The sequence below is a fragment of the Primulina tabacum genome, chromosome 5, assembly GCF_025594145.1.
Source record: "Primulina tabacum isolate GXHZ01 chromosome 5, ASM2559414v2, whole genome shotgun sequence".
In the NCBI taxonomy this organism is placed as follows: domain Eukaryota; kingdom Viridiplantae; phylum Streptophyta; class Magnoliopsida; order Lamiales; family Gesneriaceae; genus Primulina; species Primulina tabacum.
Window position 1 is genome coordinate 26,240,734 of NC_134554.1, and position 27,527 is coordinate 26,268,260.

The window sequence follows — 27,527 nt, forward strand, 5'->3', positions numbered from 1 at the left end:
GTTTAGATCAGGATTGGGAAGCGTTAAAGAATGAACGGGGACCAATCCACCCGTTAAAGCATGAACGTGGATCTCATGTATGTGACAGTGGATCTTCCCTGTCAGCCCAATACTGTGGTTTAGTCTGATCAGGCGTATTTATGTATGGGTCACTTGCTTTGAAACATGCCTCTACGCAAAATGATGAAATTTATGAATGTTCAAGTATGTACAAGTATGCAAGCATGTTTAAGAAAAGTCTTATGATGATGGCACGTCTATGTTTATGTATGTATGCACAAGTTTAAAGTATGTTACGTTCAGGCTTTTAAGTATGCAAGTTCAAGTTTTATGTACGTACGCTCTATTTTAAAGTTTAATGTGATTTTATTATGTATTACTTGTTACTCCCAGTTTATACATGTTGAGTCTTTAGACTCACTAGACTTGATCGATGCAGGTGAGGATGCATTTGAGGAGACGAGGGGTGATGACCAGTGAGCTGGCTTGGACTGAGCGGGAGGCTAAACCTGAGGAATGCCATATTTTTAAGAATTTATGAAAGTTTAAAATACTATGATTTTATGTTACTGTCATGATTCCTAGTCAAATGTTTTAGCAATATTTTTAATTTCGAACGTTTGGTTGCAGTTTTTTTTTTCAGAACGGATTATGGATGATCGCAATTTGAAAGTTTATTTCATATTTAAGAAAAAAAAATTTATTTTCCGCTAATTTCAAAAAGTTTAAAAGTATGGTATGTTACAAGAGAGCCGGATCTGGGAGGAAGAAGGGATAGATCATAAGACTCTATAATCTTCCTCCGCCTTGAGGCGAAGAATGCTTCCCATGGTGGAAACCAAGAGGCACTCGGACATTGGAGGGAAGGGAACTAGTAGCCTACCTTTTTTCCTACTTGGACGCCCGGGATGGACCAAAGGGGTTGTGTTTGGTTCTTTAAGTTTTTGGTTTTTTGGATAAACTAGTAAAAGATGGTTTTTCTATAGAAGAGGAAGAAGCGGAGCGTGCTGCTGTAGAATCGTAAACAGGCGAGCCGCGCACATTTGCTCCGGAGTCGTTATAGGTAAAATTTGACATTCTAAGAAAAAGTGGGAGCAAGAAACTTAAAATGCGTAAAGACACTACAAGAAAAAAGGCAAAAGACAACGGTTTTTAACCGTTGTCATAGGTCAAATAAAACTGTTGTTAAAGACTCTGTGGTTAAAGGGTATGCTCAAAGACAACGGTTTTTAACCGTTGTCGTAGGTCTTATAAAACCGTTGTTAAAGGTCCTGTGGTTAAAGGGTGCGCTCAAAGACAATGGTGAAAAACCGTTGTCATATATTTCTAAAGACGACGGTGAAAAATCGTTGTCGTAGCATTGAAAAATCATTGTTAAACTAAATATTGCGACGGTTTTTATAGGAAAACTGTCGCTGATTAGCGACGGTTTAAGAAAAACAGTTGCTAATTAGCAACGGTGTTGATATGAATTCCGTCGCTAATTTGCGACAGCGTGTATATGTTTCCCGTCGCTAATTAGCGACGGTTTGGCACATAAATTCCGTCGCTAATGTTTTACGGAAAATAAAAAAAAGTATTTGATAATTTATTAATTATAATAATAAAAAATTTAAATCTTTGTCATATAATAATATTACTTATAATCTTAACTCCGAAATTAATTTGTGGAGGGAAGAGATAAAAAAATTTTCGTGGAGGGAAGAGATAAAAAATTTTTTGGGGAAAGAAGAGAGAAAAAATTTGTGTGGAGGGAGAAAAATTTCGAGTGGAGGGAAGAGAGTAAAATTTCGTGTGGAGGGAGAAAAATTTCGAGGGGAGGGAAGAGAGAAAAATTTCATATAGGAGGAAAATGAACAAGTGCGACGATATTTATAGACAATGCGCTAATTTGCGACGGTTTGTGCTGCAACCGTCGCCAGTAGCGACGGCTATTAAAAAATAGTCGCTATTTTCAACAGTTTTGTGTATACCATCGCAAATAGCGACAGCCATCAAGAACTGTCGCAGATTTTAAATTAGCGACGGTTTATACCATCGCGAATTTGAATATGCGACGGTATTTATTGTAACCAATAGCGACAGTTTGATAATACCGTCGCTAATTTGAATTAGCGACGGTTTGGAATAATCATCGGAAACTTTAGCGACGGGTAGAACCGTCGTAGTCCATAAAAACATGCTCATAGACAACGGTTTTTAAAAACCGTTGTCGTAGCAAAAGAAAACACGCTCATAGACAACAGTTTTTAAAAACCGTTGTCGTAGACACATATACGACAACAGTTTTTGTTAAAACCGTTGTAAAATGAAAAAACACAACAGTTTTAATAAAAACCGTTGTCTTTGATGTGTTGTTGAATCTATTTTTTCTTGTAGTGAGAGTTGAAGAACAAGGAGTAACCGGAGACTGGAAATCGTTGAAAAGAAGAGAGGGGCGCCGGAAGCTAAGAGACTGGTGCAAGGAACTACGGGAGAAAAGATCTGAATCGCGAGAAAAGTGTGAAAATAGATGATGGTTTGATTTATATAAATAAGATGGGGTTGATCTGCACCGTTGGTCATGGCTAATGGACGGATAAGATATTCCTTGGAAATTGTGATGGGATACAAAAAAGAAGTCTCAGAAATCGAGCCGTCTTAGACTGTTCGCCTCCTCGGAATTCGAAGCCTTATGGGCCGTTCAAATTCTAGGACACATGTCATCATGACATCAGCCCTACCAACCTAGGAATACAAAACGTCAAAAATATTTTGTGACCGGGAATGAGGGACTGATCGGGAATAAAAAATTAATCAAGACAGCGAGAAAGACTTTAGCCCGACTATTTAATGAGAGAGTGGTGATATCCCTGGAAGAGCCCGAGTCTGGATGACCTGGGACATTAAATGGATAGCCAGGATCATGGTAAGTTTGCAGGTGGAGCTCATAAGTAGCCGGGCAAGTGAGTGTCCGAGGTCATTTACCCAGGCAACTTGAGGCCCAAGTTTTCAGGATGAATTCCTGGGTGATGGTTCTCTACCTGGGATGCTTCGGTAATAGTACCTCACTCAAGTACGAGAGCAGGTGATATCTTATCTCGATAAGCATACCTGAAAAAATCACACTGATTTGATGTGATGGACAGGACAGATCGGTGTGACAGGAACTTGATATTAGATGACTATAAGTGGTAAGTAGGAACTGAAAACAAGACCATAATTATCTTCCCTCCTATAAATAGTAGGTTTGATTTGCGTTAAATAGATTCACACATATGCACACCAGTGGCATTATTTTTTCTCAAAAAGCTACATTGGTTTTCTTCATCTTCTCCTGCTGATTTAAGCATCGGAGTGGCCACGTTGGACACCTCTTCGGCGTCCATTCACTTGTTTCTCTTCATGTTTTCAGGGATTCATTGCAGCCATACTCCAGTGAGATACTCTCAACTTGGGATATATCTTGCTGCTCATTTTTTTCTCATCAACATCTTATCAGATTCGGTGGATTGTCCGATCCAGCTCATCCTATTCACCCGGACCACATCAGTTTGGAATGAAATGAAAATGAGGATTTGAATAAGTGAACATGATGTGACAAGACAGATCGAGCAGTGCACCCGTGCTATCCCATTGTGCGGCCACACTACCAAGAAATTCGACATACACGCCGAGGACAGGAGGCATCATGCGCCTGCGTGATATTGAGGCGCACCCGCGCTGCCGAGACTGAACACATGAATGGAACAGTCACGGGTGCAACACCAGAGCTCGGCCGCGTTGTTGATACCCACGCAAGCACGCTCAGAAAATATGGAAGCGCGCACCCGCGCTATGTCAAAGCACCCTTGCTCTATGCACGTGCAGAAAATGAACTTTGCGGCGTTTTGAGAGTTTAAAAGGGCCGAAATCATAGCCACCACGGGAGAAGAGATATCAGAGAGAGTTGCACATAGAAAGACGAATTCAGAGAGTCGAGAATGAAGATGAAGAAGAAAAACGAAAACGAAGAAAGATTATCACGAGAAGGACACACTGATTCAACTTAAATCTTTCTTCATTTCTTTTTCCTAGTTACTTATTTTCTTAGTCGATTTTTAAAAACTTGATTTATTGTCTTTGTAATTTCATCATGAACAAATTTAATTGTCTAGAGGACAGCATAGCTCAGTCGAAAATATTTAATTTATTTCTTAGTTTATTTGTGTTTTCTTAGATTTATAGAATTTAATTAACTTGTCATTAAATGAATTGGTATAGTGGTTTGAAATCTATGACTCGGGAGAAGATATTTTGAATATGACCATAGAAAAATACATCGTTGGTATTTATAAAATTCAGGAGGTCTATAACTTCGTTGAAGCCTTTGAAAGAATTATTAGTGTTGTTTATATTATTTGATATTTGATTCTTAATATGAATATTGAAATCGATATTAGATGATTAATTTATATTTATCACTTGGGAAAGGTGCAAAAAGAATTAAGAATTCTTGACTAGTAAACGAGTAGAAAGTATGAATATAGATGTCAATAATAATTAAATATAGTGAAGATCAAGTCAAATCGTACATCTAGATTCTTTCTCTCATTGATTTTTTATAGTTTCTGTGCTCGATTTTATTTTATTTGTTAGTCAATGATCAAACTGTATTCTTGAATTTTCTAAATAAAAATTTGACTATTCTTATTATGTTATTCAATATATATTTAAATATACACTTTCTGTGAAAACGATATATATACTTACTCTAATACTAAAACTTGACATTGTATACTTATGATAAGGAAACATACAACAAGTGTTTGGCGTCATTGTTGGGGAGTATTTTTATTTAATTTATAATATTGTACCAATTATTCATAATTTTAATTAAGAATTATTTTTGTGTTTTGATTCCTTCTTTTGAATTATTATTTTTCTCTATTTTTCAAGTGCATGTGAAGATCTCAAAGCCTTGACTTGCTAATATTTGATCTAAAGATCGATAGAATTACCATGAGATTAAGAAAGCAAGAAGTAAAGAAAATGGCGGAAAATAGAGAGAACAACAATAATTTACCCCATGTGGTGCCTATCAGAGCTCACTTCAAGCCAATTATCCATACAAACAACTCTGGCATAACTTTGGAACCATTAATTCAAATAATTTTGAGCTGAAGTTGACCTTGATAAACATTTTGTAGAAGAACCATTTTTGGGGTGCAACCATTGCATATCCTCATCTGTACTTGAGGACATTCTTAGAAATTGCAGACACGGTGAAGATAAATCACTACAACAAAAATGCTAAACGACAATGGATAAAATCTGTTGTCGTAGGCCATTTAAAACTGTTGTAAATGAGGGTGGTGTTGAAAGTACGTTCAACGACAACGGTTTTAAACCGTTGTTGTAGTGATCATTAGCCACGGTTTAAGATATGGTTTCCGTCGCTCATTAGCGATGGATTCTGGCTAAACCGTCACTCATTAGCAAGAGTTTAGAGAAAAACCGTCGTCAATTAGCGACGGTTTAACATAATTCGTCGCTAGTTTTGTACGTAAAATAAAAAAAATTACTTTTATAATTTAATAAATCTATCTAAAGCAAATAATATTCATGATCTTAACTAACACTAAGAAATTTACGAAGAATTGAAGCGTAAAAAATTACCCTAAATCGAAACTAAAATCGGCTAAGAGAAAAAAAAATTTCGTGTGGAGGAAAGTGGATCGAAAACACTTGGATATTTATAGATAATTTACAATGGGTTATGGTTAAATCGTGGCTATTAGCGACGGTTACGCTAAAACCGTCGCTTTTAGCGATGGTTATTTAAAAACCGTCGCTATCGCTGTTATCGACGGTTAAGAAAAAACCATCACTATTTTAAACAAACGGTTTTCTAAAATCGTTGTCGTTTGACCAAAAAAACACGCTAAAAAGACAATGGTTTTTAGAAAATCATTGTCGTAGACACATCAAAGACAACGGTTTTTAAAAAACTGTTGTCTATGAGCTTGTTAATTTAGGCTAGGACAACATTTTTTTGTTGAAACTGTTGATGTGTTTGTTGAATTCATAATTTCTTGTAGTGAATAGTGTTTTTGAAGACACCATCAGATTGCTCATGTTCCAATTTTCTCTTTAAGGATAAATGCGAAGCTGGCTGCAATCATTTCTTCTTGGGAGCATCACAATTTGGGTAGACATGGCTTCAAAGTTTCTGGAAAAATATTTTTCACCTGCCAAGCCTGGCCAACTGAAGATCGAGATCAACACATTTAGGCACCATGAGTTCGAGAAGTTATACGAATCTTGGAAATTCTTCAAGGACCTACTGAGAAGATGCCCGAGCCACAACTACGAAAATTGTGTGTGGATTGAATTGTTTTACAATAGGTTGAACACACCCACAAGGATTTCAGTTTATGTTGCTGCTGGAGAAACTATATTTGTGGAGCAACTATATTTGCTAAACCACCAGATTATGGATATGAAATGTTGGAACAGATTAATATAAACATTTTTCAGTGGCCCTCGGAAATATCCTTAGTGAAGAAGCAAATTAGGTTTATGGAGTTGATCCTATCACATTGCTTATTACTCATGTATCTGCAGTAACCATACAGATAGCATAGATGAACAAGCGAACTCACCAAATTCTGAAGCAGTTGCGGTTTCCACCGAACGTAGGCCTAGTATGGAGGAGGACCATTATGTCAACAACGTATGCTATGGAAAATATCGAGATAATCCTTTGCCTAGTCAATATCACCTGGCTTGCGAAATCTTGAGAAAAAATGTGTTGAATCCTCCTATGGGGTTCAATGATCAAAATGGTCAGGGTGAACCATCTTTAGAAGACATGATTAGCTCGTTTGTATCTGAATATTCAAATAGGGTGGAGAGGTCAGAAAATATTCTTGACAACCTAAAGACTTATATGACCAATATGGCTGTCACGTTAAAAATCCTTGAGTTACAAATTGGTCAGATAACTAGTCAGCTCATTCCTCAAACCTCTAGAACAATGCCTAGTAATGCAGATAAAAATCATAGAGAGGTCAATGATATTTGTGTGCAACATATACAGACAAAAATGACAGAGGAGAAAAAAGAGAACGCCGAATCCAAATTTAGCCAAGACAAATCGACCCCAAGCAAGAGCAGAAAATGTAAGAAAGGTAGGTTATGTTGATATTTCTATTCTTCCCTTTCCACATAGATTTAAGCAATTGAATTCTAATTTTAAATCTAAAAAGGTTCTTGAAGATTTCAAGAAACTACACATTAACATTCAATTTGCAGATACATTATCTCAAAAGCTGAACAATAATAAGTCCTCGACAAAATTTTTAGCAAATAAAAAGAAATAGACTAGATTTGGGATTAGAATCTCGATGAAGAATGCTTGGATATTCTCCAAAACAAATTCCCACTAAAACATCAAGATCCGAAGAGTTTTTCTATACCTTTTGATATTGGTGATATGTCTTGTGATAAGATCTTATGTGTTCTAGATGCTGGTATCAATATTATGTCTTATTAACACATATAATGTCTTATTAACTTGTTAAGAAATTGTATAAAAACAATTGAACCTATCATGATGTTCTTTAATTTTCTGATAGATAAATTAAATATCCCAAGGGGGTAGTAGATAATGTTTTGATAAAGGTGGATAAATTTATTTTTCCTCATGAGATTGTGATTTTTAACTTGGACAGTGATGTAGAAAAAGAATGTAGAAAATCGATGTAGAAAAAGGAAAATATAAACTTAGGTTGAATGAAGATCAAGTTGTGTTTAAAATGTAAAATCATGATAAAGTTTCACCTGAACACAATTTATGCCCTAAAGTTGATGCTCATTATGCTTATACTAGTGAAAAAATGCTTGTGAAAACTATCAATGAATCATTTACTGATAAAGACAAAAGGATAGTGGCGAAGCCACGACATTCAAATTCTTTGGTGAAAGAATTACTTCCTCATATTTTAACTAAATCGTTGTCTTCAAGTGTGTAATATACTATGTTAAACAATTCTAGTTCTCTTCTAACTGTGTTATTATCATCGACAGGCAAGAGGCAAGGAGTAAATTGTATTAGCATGGGAGTTACGTACGAAACTGCAATCATGTTATGGGATGAAACATTGACATATTATCAAAGGACATGGACTCATAGTGATGGTAGATGTAAATATCAAAGAAGCGAGTAGTGGAAAACATGACACCTCGACATCAAATGATTCATCTTGAATTTTAGAGGGAGTATTCAGGCTAACGACTTTAAACAAAGTGCTTTTTGCAAGGCAACCAATAATTTTATTGCTTTAATTTATTTTTTCTTTTGATTCTTAGTTTTTCAATTTTTTATTTGTCGGTACATGTCATGTTTTAAATTCGACTAACTTAAGGTTTTCTCTCTTTGAAGGGTCGGACGTGAAGGGATCAGAAGTTTGGAAAGAAGTTGTAGTGCCCTTAGCGCACCCACCCTCGATAGAATAGATCTCGGATCTGGACTTCAATATTTATATTTCTTTCAATCCTAAGTCGAGTGAGATTTCACCTCCTCTCATCCTGCACCACCCCTACTGAGAGGATCGATTATGGGGTAAATCGTTGAGCTACAATAGCTCGGTTCTTGAAATATTGAACACCGATAAATTAAATCGAATTTGGTTTTCAAATCAAGCGAAAAACACTCGAAATAATCATTCGTAGAAATCGATTAAACATTTTGTAAAGCATTTAAAATATATAAAAGTTGAATGAGTAAAAAATAATTTGTTTGAAGCATTTTATCAAACACTTGATATGCAATAATTTTGTAATTGAAGGACACATAAAATTCTTCAACATTGCATCCTTAAAACAATGCAAATGATAAGTAAATGCAATAAACAAATAGACACGAATTTTTTTATAGATGTTCGGAGACTTCAAATACTCCTACGCCACCCCTTCTTCCCTTTGGGAAAGATTCACTAGAAGACTTTGATTTATACAACTCTTTGTACAAATACATTCAGCTAGGACTTATACTACTGCCTAACTGAACTCCTAGCACTCAAGATTGTAGGCAGCACATCACAATCAGCATATTGTTTAATGTGTCATATGCAAAGACTACATAAACAAGTTTATTGTCTTTGTGCAATACTCACTCAACTAATATTTGAAGTTCAACTCTCTTGTATATGTGTGAGTGATTGTGTTTGAGGAATTTTTCTTTTACAGTGTACATCTCAAATGTATCCTCACACAAGGGCTTGTGTCTCAACTAGCTGATTTCTTCATGCTAACTGCCCATGCTTTGAATCCACTTCAAAAGCTCTTGTTTGATCTTAAAGATGTTGTATTTATAAGCTCCAACAATGATATATACGTTAGACACAAGAATATGACCGTTTGAAAAGTTTCTGTACTGTTTCTGAGATTGCAATGGTCAAATTCGTCTTGCTTGACTTTTTTCCGACTGGTCAACTCTGGTCAACTCGACTGGTCGTTCAGTTCAACTGGTCAGCAGCTGGTTCAGTTCATTTCAGTTGGTCAACTGTTGGTTCGTTTCAGTTCAGCTGGTTCGATTCAGTTTCAGCTGGTCTGGTTCAGTTCAACTTGTTCAGTTTCAGTTGGTCAGCAGCTGGTTCAGTTTAGTTCAGCTGGTGTGCTGAAATCATCTTAGCTGATTTCAGTTTGTGCAGAATCAGTAGCTTCATTGTCATTTATCAGCATTGTAAGCTTTGATTCAGACTTTGACTTCTGATAATGATTTGTAGATCATCGTCTTATCTTTCCAACGCATACTGAATCGCTTCATTTCGATAATCGATCTGAGAGATATGACCAAAATACCGCAACTGCTCATACCCAACTGATTGCTGTTCTCGTGCAATCAGTTCGGTAATTGAGCGATCAGTTAGATCTTGATAACATCCGATTTTGCCCAACTGATGTGAAATAAGACTTGTTCCAAATTGAGTTTTCTGATCAGTCAAGTTGGCGGATTGTCATTTGAATCATCAACATAAATTTGCACAAGTAAAATATGATCATTATTAGAGAATTTGAACAAGGTCTTATCAACTGATCCAACAGTAAAATCATGATCAGTTAGAAATTTTGAAAGTGTTTCATACCAAGCCCTTATAGATTGTTTAAAACCATACAAAGCTTTGGTCAAATGATAAACATGATCAGGAAAAGAGTGATTGATAAAACTTGGTGGTTGTTCAACATAAACTTCTTCCTGTAACTGACCATTCAGAAAGGCACTCATCATTTCCATCTGGTAGACTTTAAAATTCTTGAATAATGCATAGGCAAGGAACATTCTTATTGCTTTCAGTCTTGCAACTGGTGCATAAGTTTCATCGTAGTCAATTCCTTCTTCTTTCCTGTATCCTTGAGCTACAACTCTTGCTTTGTTGCGTACAACTGAACCATCCTCGTTCAGTTTGTTTCTGAATACCCATTTTGTACCTATAACAGTTTTAGAAACTGGTCTTGGAACTAAGTTTCCGACATTGTTATGGGTAAATTGATTTAGCTCTTCTTGCATAGCATTTATCCAGTTAGGATCAGCAAGAGCTTCATCAGTTTTCTTTGGTTCCAGTTGTGAAACGAAAGCAGAATTAATAAATAGATTAAGCATTTGATTTCTAGTCCTTGCCGGATCAGATGGATTACCTATCACCAGTTCTAGAGGATGTGATTTCTTCCATCTAAGCTCAGTATTTATTGCGTCCATGTTAGCAATTGCTTCAGTTAGCAATTGAATGTTTTCTTCAGTTTCAGTTCGAGCTGTATCAGTTGGTAACTGAATATTATCAATAGGCTCCACCTACTTAATTATCAGGAACAATTTCATGTTCAACTGATTGATCTAGTACTTCTGCTTCAGGTGTTTGAAGGATTTTTCGATTTATATGATTCTCTTTTTCATTATCATCCTCCAAACTGATATCTGTAAATCAATCAACTAGCTCAACTGGATCAGTTGGCTTATCAGTTAGCACAGATTCATCAAATAGGACAAGAATTGATTCTTCAACATTTAAAGTGATTTTATTAAAGACTCTATAAGCTTTACTGGCTGATGGGTATCCAAGAAATGTTCTCTCTGCAGATTTAGCATCAAAAGCTTTTAAATGATTTTTATCATTATCAAGAATAAAACATCTGCAGCCGAATATTTTGAAATATGAAACCACACTTTTTCGTCCATGTCAGATCTCATATGGTGTTTTCACATGATTCTTATTAATCATTGATCTGTTCTGAGTGTAACATGCAGTGTTTACTGCTTCTGCACAAAATCTTTGAGAAATACCAGAATCAGCAAGCATCGTTCTAGCAGCTTCTTTAAGGGTCCGATTTCTTCTCTCAGCTACACCATTTTGCTCAGGGGTTCTAGCTTCTAAGAGCTCATTCTTGATCCCAGTATTTTCTAAAAATGTTGAAAGATTTTGATTGATGAATTCAGTCCCTCGATCAGACCTTATTCGATCAATCCCAACTGATTTTTTATTTAATAATCTTTTAAACAGTTTAATCAGTTGTGCAACAGTTTGGTCTTTACATTTGATAAATATGACCCAAGTAAATCTTGAAAAATCATCCACAACAACTAAGGTGTATTTTATTCCCCCTAAACTCATGACTGGTATTGGACCAAAAAGATCCATTTGTAACAGTTCTAAGCATCGGGAGGATGATTTACAACCTCTGTTTTCGAATGAAGATCTTACTTGCTTACCAAACTGACATGCTGAAAAAATTTTATCTTTTGAAAAATCTATTTTGGGTAAACTAGTTACAAGATCATGGTTACTCAGATAGGCGATAGATTTAAAGTTTAGGTGGTTCAACCTCTTATACCACAACCAGTTTCTAGAAGATTTAGAAATTATTAAACAAACTGGTGCATAAGGTTGATCAGTCCAACTGACTTTGTAAGTATTTTCACAATGATTGCCAGTTAGAATGACTTTATTAGTTGAGTCTCTAACTGAACAAGTGTGTCTGTCAAACTGAACTGAGAAATTATTGTCGCATAACTGACTGATGCTAATCAAGTTATACTTCAAATTTCAACTAGTAAAACATCTTTGACAGTAAAGTTACCATGGATAAGCTTACACTTAACCACAGTTTTACCATTGGAATTATCTCCAAAACTGATGTTTGGTACACTGTTGTATTTGATCAGTTGGGATAGCAGGCTTGCATCCCTTGTCATATCTCTTGAGCAGCCACTGTCTAGATACCAGGTGGATTCCTTGTTTTTACATGTTAACTGCAATCACACACAGTATATGATCTTGGTACCCATATTCATTTGGGTCCTAAACTGATTAGTCCTTTAGGAACCCAGACTTGGACCAGTCTAACAGACTTTTCAGTTGCTGTGTTCCAAATAGTCTTTCTCGATTTTTGAGTTTTAAGTGTGTGGTGTGAGGAAGAAACAGTATGATTTGTACCCTTTTTGAACCGACTGTTCTTTTGATACCTTTTCTGAACTGGCTTACAGTTGTAGTAATTGTAATAGTCATTCCTTGAGTACTGACTTTTGTAACTGGGTCGTTTAGGTGACCAGTTTCTTGAATCAATTGATCTCTCAGGACTGTATCCAATTCCATACCGTTTGGCTTTGTTCTTACTTTCAGTCGATTGAACAGCTTGTTTACTTGGTTCTGAGAATTCATTTACCATGGTTGATTTTACAAAGATAATGTACTTCCCTTTGTTTTCATTCAACCTTGACTGTATATCACTTGCAAAATTTTCAACATGACTGTTAAAGCCTAAACCAGTTTTATCATCAACTAATTTTTGTGCATTTTGAATTTCGGTCAATGTAATTGAAGACTTGTTCCAAGCTTGAATCAGTTCAGTATGTTTTGAAATTTCAATTTTTAACTGACATATCAAAGCTTGGTTCTCAATCATTTCAGCTTTATGCTTTGTAATCTCCCTTTTTAGATGCAACACTTCAACTGACTCATCAGTTTAAGTTTTGTTATCATTGTGATCATTTTGCTCAGTTCTAACCTTCTCAAATGATCGAGCAAGTTTGTGATACTCATTTACCATGTCATGCAATGTTGTAATGAGTTCCTCACGGGTGAAATCAGTAGAGCTGAAGTCAAATACATGTTCACTTGCTGACTCTAGTTCAGCAACATCTGCCATCTAAGCACTTAATTTTTTCTTCATCATCACTTAAGCTGTATGAGGTTTCAGGCTCTGACTCCTCACTGTCAGTTTCCGCCCACTTAGATTTGCTCTCCTCAGCTAGAAGCACCTCATGTTTCTTTTTGAATGACTTCTTGTCGTCCTTGGTTCTTCTTCTATTTTCATAGGGCTTCTTTCCTCTTTCAGCTGAGCCTCGACTGTCCTTCTTTGGTTTGGGACAATCAGTAATGAAGTGACCAGTTTTGCCACAGTTGTAGCAAGTATAAGGTTCTTCTTTGGAGTAGTTTTTCTGATATTGTTTCTGGAAGTTTTCTTGATTTCTTCTCATAAATTTTCCAAACTTTCTGACAAACAATGACATCGCGTCATTGCTTAGCTGGTCAGTAGACTTATTAACTGAACCAGTTGGTTTGAGTCTGACATCAGTTAAGGCAGTTGTAGCCGCTGGTGTAGAAGGTTCCCCTTCTCTGGTTTGTTGTTCAAACTCATAGGCCTTCATATCAGCAAACAAGTCATGAAGCTCGACCTTGTTCAGGTCCTTTGACTCCCTCATCGCCATGGTCCTGACATCCGACTCTTTGGGAAGACCCTTGACAACTTTCAGTGCTTCCTCTTTATTGGAATACACTTTTCCAAGTGCATTTAGCTCATTGATAATGCCACTGACTCTTTCATCATATTCATGCATTGTTTCTCCAGACTTCATCTTGATGTTGTCAAATTTTTGAACAACAACTGATAGCTTGTTCTCCTTAGTTTGCTCGTTTCCTTCACAAAGCTGGATCATGTCAAATTTTTGAACAACAACTGATAGCTTGTTCTCCTTAGTTTGCTCGTTTCTTTCACAAAGCTGGATCAGTTTCTCCCAAATTTCCTTAGCAGTTTTGCACGTTTTGATTTTGCTTAAAGTGACTTTATCCAGCGTCTTGTATAAGATATCCTTCGCCACATTGTCTAGATTGGCTTTCTTATTATATTCAGCTGTTCATTCTTCTCTGGGCTTCTCTACACGATGTGGTGCCCCATCAGTCATGGCTACAACTCTGTTGGCTTTTAAAATCTTCATGGGTCCATCAGTAATGACATACCACATATCATCGTCTTTTGCAGCTAGATGAGCCTGCATTCTGATTTTCCAGTCGTCAAAATCTTCTCTGGAAAACATTGGGATTTTATTGATAGAAGACATGATTATCAGTTTTGTGGATAAGAATATTCTGGGACAAGATTTAACTGCTCTGATACCACTTGATATGATTGAATACTTGGTTAAAAGAGTGTTTAGAAGGGGGGTTGAATAAACACTCACAACTTTTATAAACTTTTCGAAATTTAAGTTCAGTTTAGTGATAAATTGATACTCAGAATCTTGTCATTCAATATCAATCAGTTAACAATAAAGTGCGGAATAAAACTGACTGATAGATAGAATAAAAAATGAAATAAGAACACAAAATTTTACGGATGTTCGGAGATTTCAAACACTCCTACGTCACCTTTTCTATCACAAAGATAGGATATTCACTAAAAGACTTTGATCAATACAAAAGTTTGTACAGACCTACTTTATTTTGGACTTAACACTACCAAAACTGAAACTCTTAGTTTACAAAATGCTTCACAGTATACAATTGAATTTAACACAACCGATCTCTTACAAGATTGAGTTTTACAATGATAACAATGTGCTAGGAAGCTCGAAAGTGTAGCCTTGATTGCTACGAATATATGCGATAAGCGTGAGCTTTTATTTCAGCAGTGTAACAGCTTATTTTAGAGAATATACGAGTTTAGATATTCAGAACTTTGATGTGTTGTCTTTTTCTCAACTGTTTTTCTCTGCTATTTATAGGCTTCTCTTCAACGGTAACATTTAGTAGAATTTGAATCTTTTTATCCGTTGGTTTGCCATGTCAACATTCTTCTTACATTCGTACGCTGCAGCTGAATTGCGGCGTTCCCACTATCTGTTGCAGTCTGCTTTTGTACTATTGTTGGTTGAACGTCCTTTTCTTGATGTGTACAGCTGAAGGATCAGCTGATAAGTAATAGATGATAAGCTCACAACTGGATGTAGCAACTGATCAGTTTTCAACTAATCAGTGAGTTGTCTTCGTAAGTTCAGTTCAGCTGGTTTCAGTTGCCTTAGAAAATCTGCGCGTTATTCTTCAGTTATAAGTTCTTGATCAGTTACGAACATTAATCATTTAGTTTGTCAAACAACCGAAATTTAGTTTCCAACATCTACCCATGGAGAGAGGCAATGATGTTGAAGAGAAATACAACAAGGTGGACGACTATCGACGATCGCCGAAAGAGATGTGTATTGACTTTTTTCCTTTTACTTTTATATACAATTAGGATAATGCATACTTTTAATTTTGGGGAGAGATTTTGTTTTACTGTGGTTGAGTAGTTGTTGAATTTTAAGGATGCTTTGTGTTCCATTTTTCCTACTAGTTGTTGGATTTTTTTAGTTAGTGTTCTTCATTGGAAAATAGTTAGTGTATTTTGTGTCATAATTGTGAAAAAAAGGGATTATTTGGCCGATGATGAAAAATGTGTGAGATTGAATGTTCATGTTTATAATAATTTCTAAGTTCACACCTTTATATGCACTGTTGTCATGACCTGATACACCAATGCTTATAGAAAATTTATGTAATGCCCGGTTACTCGTACAAATGATTAATGATGCGTTTATGTTATTTATTATGTAGTTATTTGACTCATTATGTTTCATGTGTTGATTGATGTATCGATAATGAGATTGAATATGATTTATATATTGTCCATGGTATATTGAGAATGAATATATGTCTAAATAGTGATAGTAAGATGTGTAGGTAAAATAGTGTAATGGAAGTTGGTAAGGAACTGCAAGAAATAAGATGAAAATATGACAGTTCTTACGCGTTTTAGCATAATGATTTGGATATTGATCCAAATTATGTGAGGCCACAACCAGTAGAAAGCTAAGATATAAGGTCACAACTTTTATGTTTTGAGTTTTGTCCAAATCATTGAAGGAAGGCAAGCCAAAAGCGCCCCGAAGTGTGTTGTGTGTATCGTTATTCTTACAATGACACATTTTGGTAGTTTGCGCATAACTTTTTACTCAGACCTTCAAATGACATGAGGCTAATTAGAGAGGCAATCCAAGAAATAAGGCTACAACTTTCATGTCTACCACCTTTTCGAATTATGATGGGAAGAGACGTTTCTGGAGCGATCTTTGATGAAACTGTACGCAGAGGCAGAATGGGTGGCGCCCGAGCGGTAAGATCTTACCGCACGAGCGCCGATGCACTACATTTTCAGCGTATGGGCAGAATGTTTGGCGCTCGAGCGGTAATTTATTATCGCCCGAGCGCCGGTGAGTGTATTAAAGGATAAACTTCGAATTTCTAGACATCTTTATCATTTCCTCCCTTTCATTAGCAGCAAAGAACTCAAAATCAATCCAAGAAATCGTCCTCCAAAAGCTCCTTTCTTCCTTTTCTTCATCATTTTGAAGTAAGAATTTAGTTCTCCATCACAAAAACTTCCTAAGAGTGTAAGTTTTCATCTCTTTTGGTTGTTATACATGTAGAAGAGTAGCTTTCACCTAGTATAGACATAATAACTGAACTATTGATATATTTGACAGTATAGGAACGAGAAACATCGTCTCAAACTAGTATTCGTACACTTGGACTGTAAGTTGGCATGTTCTTGAAGTAATACATGAGTAATATTATGTATTTCAAATGCTTCCCCTTGATTATTGCTATATGTACATTGTTAGTATGTTTATTGATGAAAACATAGCATCATATTCCATTGTTATGTATTAAATACGAAAGATATTCATGAATATTGAAGATGAGTGCTATGTCATGAACATGAACATGAAAGAAAAGGAAAATGACAGATTTTTATATGATATATGGGCTTATTGACATCATGGGTGGTTTTAAGTTCACCAAACCTATTGGCCAATATATGTTCATGGGGCGTGGGGTTTTCAAAGGTGCTCCCTGACGTCCAACACAGTAGTAGTTATATAACAAACCATGCACAGTAGTACAGGTCAACTAATGAGGCTCAAGTACAAAAATGAACATGAATATATGCTATGGTATGACATGGTTTAAAGATTCATTGTTGATCACGACTTGATATGTATAATTCTTCGATGCATATTGATACGTATAAGTGCCAGCTTATTGAGTTTTATAAACTCACGTAGCTCATGTATTACAGGATCAGGTAATGAAGATGCATAGGATGCCGGTTCGCCAATGGATGCTTGTGACGTTCCTTACCTCGACAAGAACCTGGACGTCTTATTGTATAGCTTCCGCATATGTATTATAATGAATTTTATGTCAGGGTTTGAAACAAGTTTCACGACGTTTATGATTATATGTATAACGATACAGTATATGTTTGAGTATGATTATATGAATGTGGAGATATTGTTGCTTCGGTTGTTGGCTTATACAAAACGTAGGGACATCATGCCAAAATTTTTGTAAACCGCCAAATTGATGCCCCTTGTTTAAATTGCTTCATAATATAGGTATATCATTGAAACCCTATTTTGGTTACAAGTATAAGTATCATTAATCATGTCAAATATAGAAGAAGGGTGTTACAATTTATTTTCTTTGTGACATGGAATTGATAATCGAATTTTGATACTTAGGTGATAATCACGTGATTTTGAGATAAACTTTTGCATGCACAAAAGTGATTTATGAGTTTATTCATATGAGTTGAGCCTTTTATTTTTGTTATATGATATCACTTGAAGCCTATTTAGCTTAAATATCAAATGAAGAGATGTGGGATCTTTGATTTTTATTTTCAAAAAAAACCATGAAATTATTGAAATGCACTTGATCAGAGTTGATTGCAAAGTGAAGGTAGTCAAGTTGTAGCATTTTTCAAGAAGAAATACGGATAACATGTGACTTATGGATGATTTAAGAAATTTATTGAATTGTTCGAGCATTTTGAGCTTGCCGAATACATTATTTTATACCCAGTATATCATTCTGAGCTTAATGAAAAATCTAATGAAGTGTGCCAAAGCACACAAATTAGCCCTCATTAGTGTTAATTTAAAAGCCGAATAGACTACCAAATATTGGAACATATATACTAACTTCTACCTAATTATTAAGATAAATAAGCCCTCTTAGCATTTCAAAATAATGTTCATTAACTCCAAAGGGGTTCGAAGAAAAAAAATGTTGAAAGAAATGAGGAGGGAGAACTATGATCTAGGATATGGTGATGAAAAGAAAGAAAGAAAAAATAAAAGGGATTGAGAAAAAAAGATAAAAATTCAATGAAGGGAAGTGTATAAAGGATGAACAAGTGAGCTAAAAAAATAATCACTTAGTTTCTCTCATCTTTGAATCTCTTATTTTTATTTTAGCCATGAGTCGAAACCTAACGTTAAACCTAGAAGACCTACTGACCAAGTCATATTTATTCAATATATTAGTTAAAAAGATTTGCGAAACTTAAGCCTATGTAAACATGAAAAAACACCATTAATGAGTATAAAATTTGATCACTTACATTTCCACATCTAATGATATTGAATCGCTTTTTCCGCCCTCTTTCTTTCTATTAGTGCGGAAAAAGCTCAATATACGAATTGAATAAGATATACGCAGATATAATCCAATCGAGTAAGTAAATGACTAAAAGTAAGTAGAAACAAGAGTTTGTTTATGGAAGTTCGAAGGCTAAGCTTCTACGTATCAGCTTCTTCTGTTTCCAGAAGGATTCGACTAGAAGATTTGATTTGTATAACTTTTGTCCAAACCCACTTCAGCTCGGTTAACTAATCTTATTGAGCTGAAACTCATAGTAACTATTCAAACAACTCAATCTGTTCAGAAGCATTTTTCTAACAGTTATAGTGATTCTCACAATATAGTATAGCTCGTGCAATCAAAAGATAAGTGAGAACAAAAGTGCACAAAGTGATTGTAGAGCCCAAAATCTGTACACGTAAAACACATGCATTTGTTTAATTGTTAAATTATTTATTTAAATTTAAAAAGGATTTATAGCGTTGCATGACCTATTTAAATTGCATTGTTTTAATTATTTAGGTTTATGTGATGCACGTTAAATGTTTTCTCGAGTTTCATGTTCCAGGCGATTATTCGTTGCGGGTCGAGGAAAAGAGGCCGGCGACGATTTTGGCGATTTTAAAATGGGGTATTTTATTTTAAAGTTAGATGGGGCATTTTAAATAACTTATTAAATTTTTAGCATTTTTAAAACCTAATTTATTTATTTAGTGAATTTATGATTTTTAAACTTTTAAAAGTGTAGCACTTGTGCATTTTATTTTAATTATGGGACTTGTAGAAGTTAGTGTGGATTAACTTTTATTTAACATTTTAAATTATTAATTTAGTACCCTACCCCTAATTGATCACACACGCACGTTACACACACTCACATACACTTACATGTTTTTACACACACCATCACACACACTTCATTCCATCTCACTTCAAATATTTGGAGAGCAAAGAAAAACCTAGGGTTCTAAGAACTAGAGCAGGCGTCCCTCTCCTTGGATTTTCCCAGCGAATTTCGTTGGTTTTCTTCAAGGAAATTAGTGCCACGTTCGTACCGGATCGTCTCTCGCATCTTTCCCGCCTCGATATCGTCGTTTCGGTATTTCAAATCATCAAAAGACATGTATATTCTCTCGTTTCTGCATCGATCTTGTCATAGTAATAATTTTGATGTTTATTGTATGAAAACCATGTGTATGTTATGTAGAAGTTTGAGCAAATATGGTTGGATCATTTTTGAAACGATTTTTTGATCTGAAAACTCGAATTCGCTGCCATTTTTAATTACTGCGATTTTTCGGTCGGTGTTCTGGAAAAACTTTCAACATATAAAACATAGAACCTTTCGATACCTTTGATTTGATATAAAATTCGAAATACTTGGATAAGAATTGAGTGGGTTATGATCGTTTTCGTGGGACTGCTCAAACTGCGTTTTTTCGAAAAATATGTTCGTAATGTGTTCTTGAAGTTTTATGGTTGGAGGCTTCGTTGGGGATCGACTGGTGATCGCTGCTGCGTTTAGGCATATCGAGAATGATGTTGAGATGATTGTTGGTGTTTCGTTTCGTGTCGTTAGGCACCGGGTTGAATTAGAAGTCGTAGGAGTGGTTTTGGCGTCAAGTGTCGTGTTCACGGATTTGTTGCATGCTTGTGATGCGTAGTTGTTTTGGGACATTTGTATAGGCTTGAGTCAATGCTATAGTATCCTAGGATGGGTCTCGAGGTGTTGTTTCAAGGTCGAAATGATCTAGTTAAGGAAACTAAGTCACATGCACAGGATTTCTCGTTGGTGTTCTTCTCCCGCAGGTACACGGACCCGGGGCCGGACCCTTACACGGGGTCCGTTCCCTTGTTTCCTTCGAAGTATCAACACACAGAGCCTACACGGACCCTTAGACGGACCTTGACACGGGGTCCGTGTCCTTATTTCTTTTCGGGTATAGCTTTACAGAGCCTACACGGACCCGTAGCCGGACCTGGGCACAGGGTCCGTGGACTTCCTTTTTTGGGAAAAATATGAAGTTTGCTTTGGGGTTCGATGTCTTGGTTTAGTGCGATGATTAAACGAGGTCAAGTCCCGAGTGATTTAGAATGTCATAAACTATTTAATTACTTCGGTGGCGAGCACGAGTACCTACGTCTAAGCTATGAAAGTTAAGGGTTTGAACACATGTTAGTACGTGCAGCAGTGGCCCCATGCGAGATCCAACGAATCCCTCAACGCCAAGTAAGTATGTTCGACGTGATAAGGAAAATAGTTTCATGTTTTTGAGGTATGCTAAATATCTTGTGACCAAATTATGTATGGGATTCGAAAGCGGTAAAGCATGACCAAGGACCAATCCACCCCGGTGAAGCATGACCGGGTTTATATCAGGATTGGAAAGCGGTAAAGCATGACCATGGACCAATCCACCCGTTAAAGCATGAAGGAGGATCTCATGTATGTGGCAGTGGATCTTCCCTGTCAGCCCAATACTGTGGTTTAGTCAGATCAGGCGTATTTATGTATGAGTCACTTGCTTTGAAACGTATCTCTACGCAAAATGTTGAAATTCATGTATGTTTAAGTATGTATGTTGCAAGAATGTTTCAGAAAAGTTTCACGTTATGGCACGTCTATGTTATGTATGTATGTTCAAGCTTTTACACGCATGTTCAAGTTTCAAGTATGTACGCTCTATTTTAAAAATTGGATGTGGTTTTACTTCATAATACTTGTTATGCCCAGCTCATACAAGTTGAGTCTTTAAACTCAGTAGACTTGATCGATGCAGGTGAGGGATGACTTTGAGGAGAAGAGGGGTGAGGACCAGTGAGCCGGCTTGGACTGAGCGGGAGGCTAAACCCGAGGACCGCCCGTGTTTTTAAGATTTTATGCATTGATTCAAAGACTCTGATTTCACTTTATCATTTACGATGTTTAAACAATTGTTTTTAGCAAACTTTATTTGTGATCTTTAGTTGCAAATATTTTGAATGATCAGCTTATATCTATCGCAATATGAAGGTTTCTATTTAATTAAGAAAATTTTTAATTTTCCACAAATTTTAAAGTAGTTAAAAGTACGGTACATTACAGTGATCCTTAAACGATCTGATAGAACTTTTCAGTGTGTGCATATCATCTTGAAATAAGACTTTAAGTGAGGCTTGTATTTTTAGAAATGCTTGAAAAATGATTGAGATTCAGAGAGGTGTATATCTTCAATATTTCCATTGAAATTCCCTTTTATTAATGTTGATCCATCATTCATAAATATGATTGATACTCACAATTGTACTGGATGTCCCACAATCTTGCAGAGAATGACAGGTGTCCTTGTTATCTTACCAAATATAGTACTAGACAATTTAAATTTCCTTGGACATTAGCTGAATGACGCAACCAAAGGATGCTTTATTATGTTGTATGTTTTTACTGATAAACAAAAAGTATAGCTGACAATTGTACTTAGAGAATATCTTCATCTCGGTGATCATCTCAGAGTAATGTAAATTAGTTCAAATTGGTATTGTTTTGTTGTAATCTCATCAGATCAATTAATGATACCAGGAATAGCAAGTACATATACATGGCACACAATAGCAAGTACATATACCACGGTACCGGAGGCGGGAACATCAGCGACAACATTACCTATCCACTGAGCTTTCGCCTCAGCTCATCATATCTCATGTCATCGTATACATATACATCGTCAGTCACAATAAATTCACATCCTTCGAAAAGATCATCATATCCACCACTTAATAAAAATATGTATATACGTAACTTTTTCATTAAAACCAAAGCATGCACTTTATACATCATAATTTTACAAAAATGATAAACGTGATGTATAAACATTTAAAATATCATAAATTTGTGCTCAGGGCGCAGCCAGTACCAAAAACTCACCCCGAGTGCAAAATGACCAATTTGTCCCTGGAAGCCCAAAAATTACCATTTTACCCCTGAACCTCTAAAATTGACCCGAAGCTTATCGAACTCCTTTAAATATCTTAAAAATATTTATAATCATTCCTATATGTAAACTCGAGCTCATTTCATAATTTAACCGAATTGTTTTAAAACTTAGACCGGGGTTCCGGTTTTAACCCAAATCGACTCGAAACTTAACCGAAATTTTTTCAACTCTTGACCACACCTAATAAACGTCTAAATGGCTCTAAAAACATCTAAACCAGACCTCTATTCCCCTCGGCCATGAGCCATAAACTGCTGGAAAATTGCCCCAAGAGAACTCACTCGAACCATAGTTGCACCCCTACCATAAATACTCCCCTAGCCCAAACCCAGCTGGACCCGCAAGGTCTCGACCTTCCCTAGACCATACAAGGACACCTCTGGACTCAAGGAACTCACGGCTACAAGTCTACAACCCCAAGCAAGCCATGAAGCTCAGCCACTCGAGGAATGCTAGGACAAGCCCAACCCGACACTCCCCTTCACCAAGTTCACGCGCCTACAGCACCACGCCTAGCAGTGTTCGGGCCATCCAAGGCCGCGTCTCAGAGCCACCACGTCTCAGACCCACCAAGGTCTGGTCCGATGGTTGGGAGCAGCCTTGCACCACCGCCTACTTCTAAACTCTCGGCAGCCCCATCCTCGAAGCACAACAAAAAAAAGATGAACAAGACCAGCGCTTGGTTCCTCCCCTATGGAAACTCCCATGCACTTCCAGCCCTTGAGAGCAGCAACTCACACCCCTATCCACGTAATAGCCTGAGCTTGGCAGTCCTCTTGCAACAAAATATAAAAAAAAAGTGAACAACGCAACACTAAGCAATACAATGGAACAAAACCCATGGGTTCCTCATATTCTTGACTAGATCAAAAGATTTCATGTACACATGCATACACATCAGTATTATCAACGTGAGTGATGCCAAAACAAAGTAACAAGCGTGCCTTATGATGTAAAACGCGAGAAGAATGAAGAGAGGAGCATCGGAGATTGTTTTTCCTTGAAGAAGATGCTGTGGCCGAGATTTTCTAGAGTGAGAGAAATTGAGGGGAGTTGTCCGAAAAGGAAAGGAAATGATGATTGAGGGAAAGGTGTCGGTTGGTGGAATGTGAATTTAGGTTTAGTGGTCCTTAGTTACTAATTAATTAATTAATTAATAAGATAATGGTTCTTAAATGGTTTTTTAAAAATTTAAAAAGAGTTGTAAGCTCAATAAATTTAAAAATAGACTCATTAAATCCAAACATACTTCCAAAAAAGATTTCGTATTGGAAAGTTTTTGAAAATATTAGGCAAAACTCAAAAAGTCTCTTGTTTGGATAAAATTTACGTAATCATTCGGGTAAAAATACCCAATAAATACCATTTTTGAAAAATACAGTTAAAAACATCTTAAAATAATTAATAAAAACTAATCGTTTAATAAAAAATAATTTTCCTGAAAATGCTCTGGTCTCCGTTCCTCGTTCGAGCGTGAAATGCATCTAGAAACCCTAATGCATGAACTTTTAAAATTTCATGAAATAAATTCTACCATGCATTAATTATGCATAAAATGCATAATTAAATAGAAATCCTAAATTGGATGTATTTAGGTTACGTGAATTAAATTTCTGGACCTTACACGGATAGTTGTCGGCCATTCTGTTGGCTCAATGAGAGGTCAGAGCAATTTCTTGAACAACTCTAATGTCCAAGGTCATCAGCATATCAGTAGTTGTAGTCAAGGGAACCTCTGGAATATTATCAGTAGATGTTGGAACAGAGAGATGCTGAGGCACTTGGATTTCCTAAATCTGTAGGTAATCTTAATGTTAAATTGCTTTTGTATGGGCTGGAGCAGAATCAGTCAGAGTTTGTTGATTAGAAGAAGTTGGATCTTCTGACTGATTGAGCTGGTTGATCTGCTCTTCAAAGTCCATCTGATCTGATTTTGATTCTTTTGTAGGTCCTGTCAGAGGAATAGGCAAAGTAAAATATACTCTCATCACTTTCACATTCATGGACAACCCGAGAGCATCCATTTGCAGTTGGCTGATTACAACGGCATCATCTTGTGAATTCGGACCATGAAGATTGAAATTTTCTCTCTTTTTGTTCAACATGATCTCCATTGTGCTTTCTCTCATAATCATTGCAATGAAATCTTTACTTTCAAAGACTTCTGAAATCATATATGTTTCGGTCTACTCCAAGATCCGATTCTCAAGATTAATCAAGGTTTCTAGTTTCTTCATAGTCTTGATCTGAGAGAATTGGATGATTGTTCTATGATCCATCAATTTTTCAATTTTTCAGCTTGATCTGAACTCTATTTTCAACTTATTGCATAGTCCTATTGATAGAAGTCTGTAATTTTGAAAGGGTTTCAGTTGGCTCAATTAAAGTACCCTTTTATTTTGCTTTCGAATAAATCTGAGGCAATTCAGATTGAGTTGATGAAACATCTGTTTCAGTGATTTTCAGTGTAGGTAGGACTTTTCTGATTGGAACAATAGGAATTGGTGATGGTCTGATTGGTTTTTTTAAATGCTTCACTAGTATCAACATCTTGGTTTTTTTCTTCATCTCCGGAATAGGTGGAAAGAAGATTGGAGTGAGAGGAAACTGTTCTGAGTCACAATCAGTGCTTTCTTAATCAGACGGGTCGACTACCAACTTTCTCTTGACAGGTCCCTTGCTAGGTGACTTCTTCTTCTCTGTTGCTTCCTTTTTTACTTGGTGCAAATCATTATTCGTGTTGATGTTTTTGGCTTTGTAAGCATCAAATGATTTTTCATTGAGTACCTTGTGAATATGCAGAGCAGTCGAATTTCTCATCTGAACCTTGCATCTCTCCTGGATGCGGCAGATAGGAACATTATGTTAGAGTAGATGCCCTGCAAGCCAACGGTTGGCTAGGAAATTTATTGACTCAAGTGAAATAAACAATCTTTATTTTAATATAATTTAATTTTTGTGGTCTTATTATACTTTATCTGTATACTCATGCAAACAGCATAGATAAAGTCCTTGATTATGCTTTAATACAAATGAATCGTAATTCGATGTTGAAACTCATTTGTAAACACTGCATATTCTAAATTCGTTCCTAGTCGATTCAGCCGCCTAAAACATGGATAAAGGTCGTTTGAGCTCGAGACTAGCATCTGTGATGTTGTGTACTGCATTTCTTGGTAAGGGTATGGAGATGTCCAAACATGCAGATGGGTAGTCATATGATGATTATATCGAACAACCCTCCCTCGGACTTTCCAAGTGGTTATCATTCATCGAGAGGATAAGTTCGTGGTTATGATTGTACACCATTAGTCCTTACGACCAGGGACAACACTGAGGCTCTATATGCTAAGGCTGTGCTTTGACTCGTTTACCAGCTCCAGGAGAGTCATCAGGTGTCGAGGTTGGGTACAGTTGCGACACATATAGGAGCCAGTGCATTGTAGTCGGGGATTCACCGCTCACCTACGGGTGTGAATATCCTATGTGATCTGATGAAATTATAGTGCGTGGAATCTCTGGCCAGAGTACGAGATGTACGTCAGAGAAGGAGTTATCAAATAGTATACGCGATGCCACTATTATAGTTATCACATAGTTATCGAATTATTATGCAACCCTCGATGAACCAATGGTTGCAGATTCGATCAGGATATATGAGATGAAGGGACCGTACTGTACGTTAATCATAATCGACTGGTTCTTGCAGACACTATCAGTGATACCTAGAGGATCATGGGGCGATGCTACTAGACGCTCTTACCATGATCCGATGGGTGCAATCAGAAATGAGTTCTGACATTCTTGGTCAAGGTGTTGATGAAAACAATGGGGCTAACTAGGGTAAGCCCGAATAAAGGATTATGTCCTGAATCACAAAGAGTTGTGAACCCACGGCTAGCTGTATCCCTGAACCATTGAGGGTCACACAAGTACTGGATGGTTTGTTCCCGTTGAGAAAATAAATTCAAGGAGTTGAATTTATATTATGATATAGTAAATTCAAGTAGTTGAATTTATGATAATTAAATTTTGAGAAAATAAATTCAAGGAGTTGAATTTATAAGATAGTAAGTTGAATTTATGATTACAAAATTTGGAGAGAATAAATTCAAGGAGTTGAATTTATAGAATTTAATTTATTAAACTCGAAAGTTGGGTTTATTAAATATTAAATTTTTGAGGTGATAAATTCAAGGAGTTGAATTTATAATTTAAATATTAAATTCAAATGTTGAATTTATAATTGATTTAATTTATTATGCTCAAAAGTTAAGTTTATTAAATATCAAATTAAATATTTTGGAAGTATATTTAATGGGCTTGTAGGAGTACAAGTCCAACATATTAAATAATTAATGTTATTAATAGACTTTGATTAATTAATTAAATTAGTTGGACTAACCCAATTAATTAATCAAGCCCATTAATGTTAATTATGAAATTTAGGTCAAGGCTATTGTTTTTAAGAAAATAAAAGAAAATTGACCTAGCCTTCACTAATACTCCAAAGATTTTCATTCGAGATTTACCAAGATTTGCATGCCTAAAAATCTTTCATTAACTTAATTAATTCAATTAATTAAGTAAAATGAATGATTAGTATTAAAATAAGAATATTTCTAATTCTTAGAAGATAGCATGCATTCGGTGGTTTTGTTTTTTCAAAAACGAGAATTGCTGATCTCTCGAGATTCATCCTTTTCTTTGTTGCAAGAAATTTTGGCTTCCTTACTTTGAGAAAGGGATTGAGCCGTCTCTCATATTTTTCTCTCCAACGTAAAAACTTCTT

At 36.0% G+C, this 27,527-nt stretch overlaps 1 long non-coding RNA gene across 1 annotated transcript; it reads left to right on the top strand.

Annotated features, from left to right (window-relative positions):
- The first annotated feature begins 24,398 nt into the window (after positions 1 to 24,398).
- Positions 24,399 to 25,616, top strand: LOC142544948 (uncharacterized). The gene is made up of 3 exons (XR_012820153.1): positions 24,399 to 24,537; positions 24,684 to 25,419; positions 25,538 to 25,616. It is a non-coding gene; the product is annotated as an uncharacterized LOC142544948 (long non-coding RNA).
- The last annotated feature ends 1,911 nt before the right edge of the window (positions 25,617 to 27,527 follow it).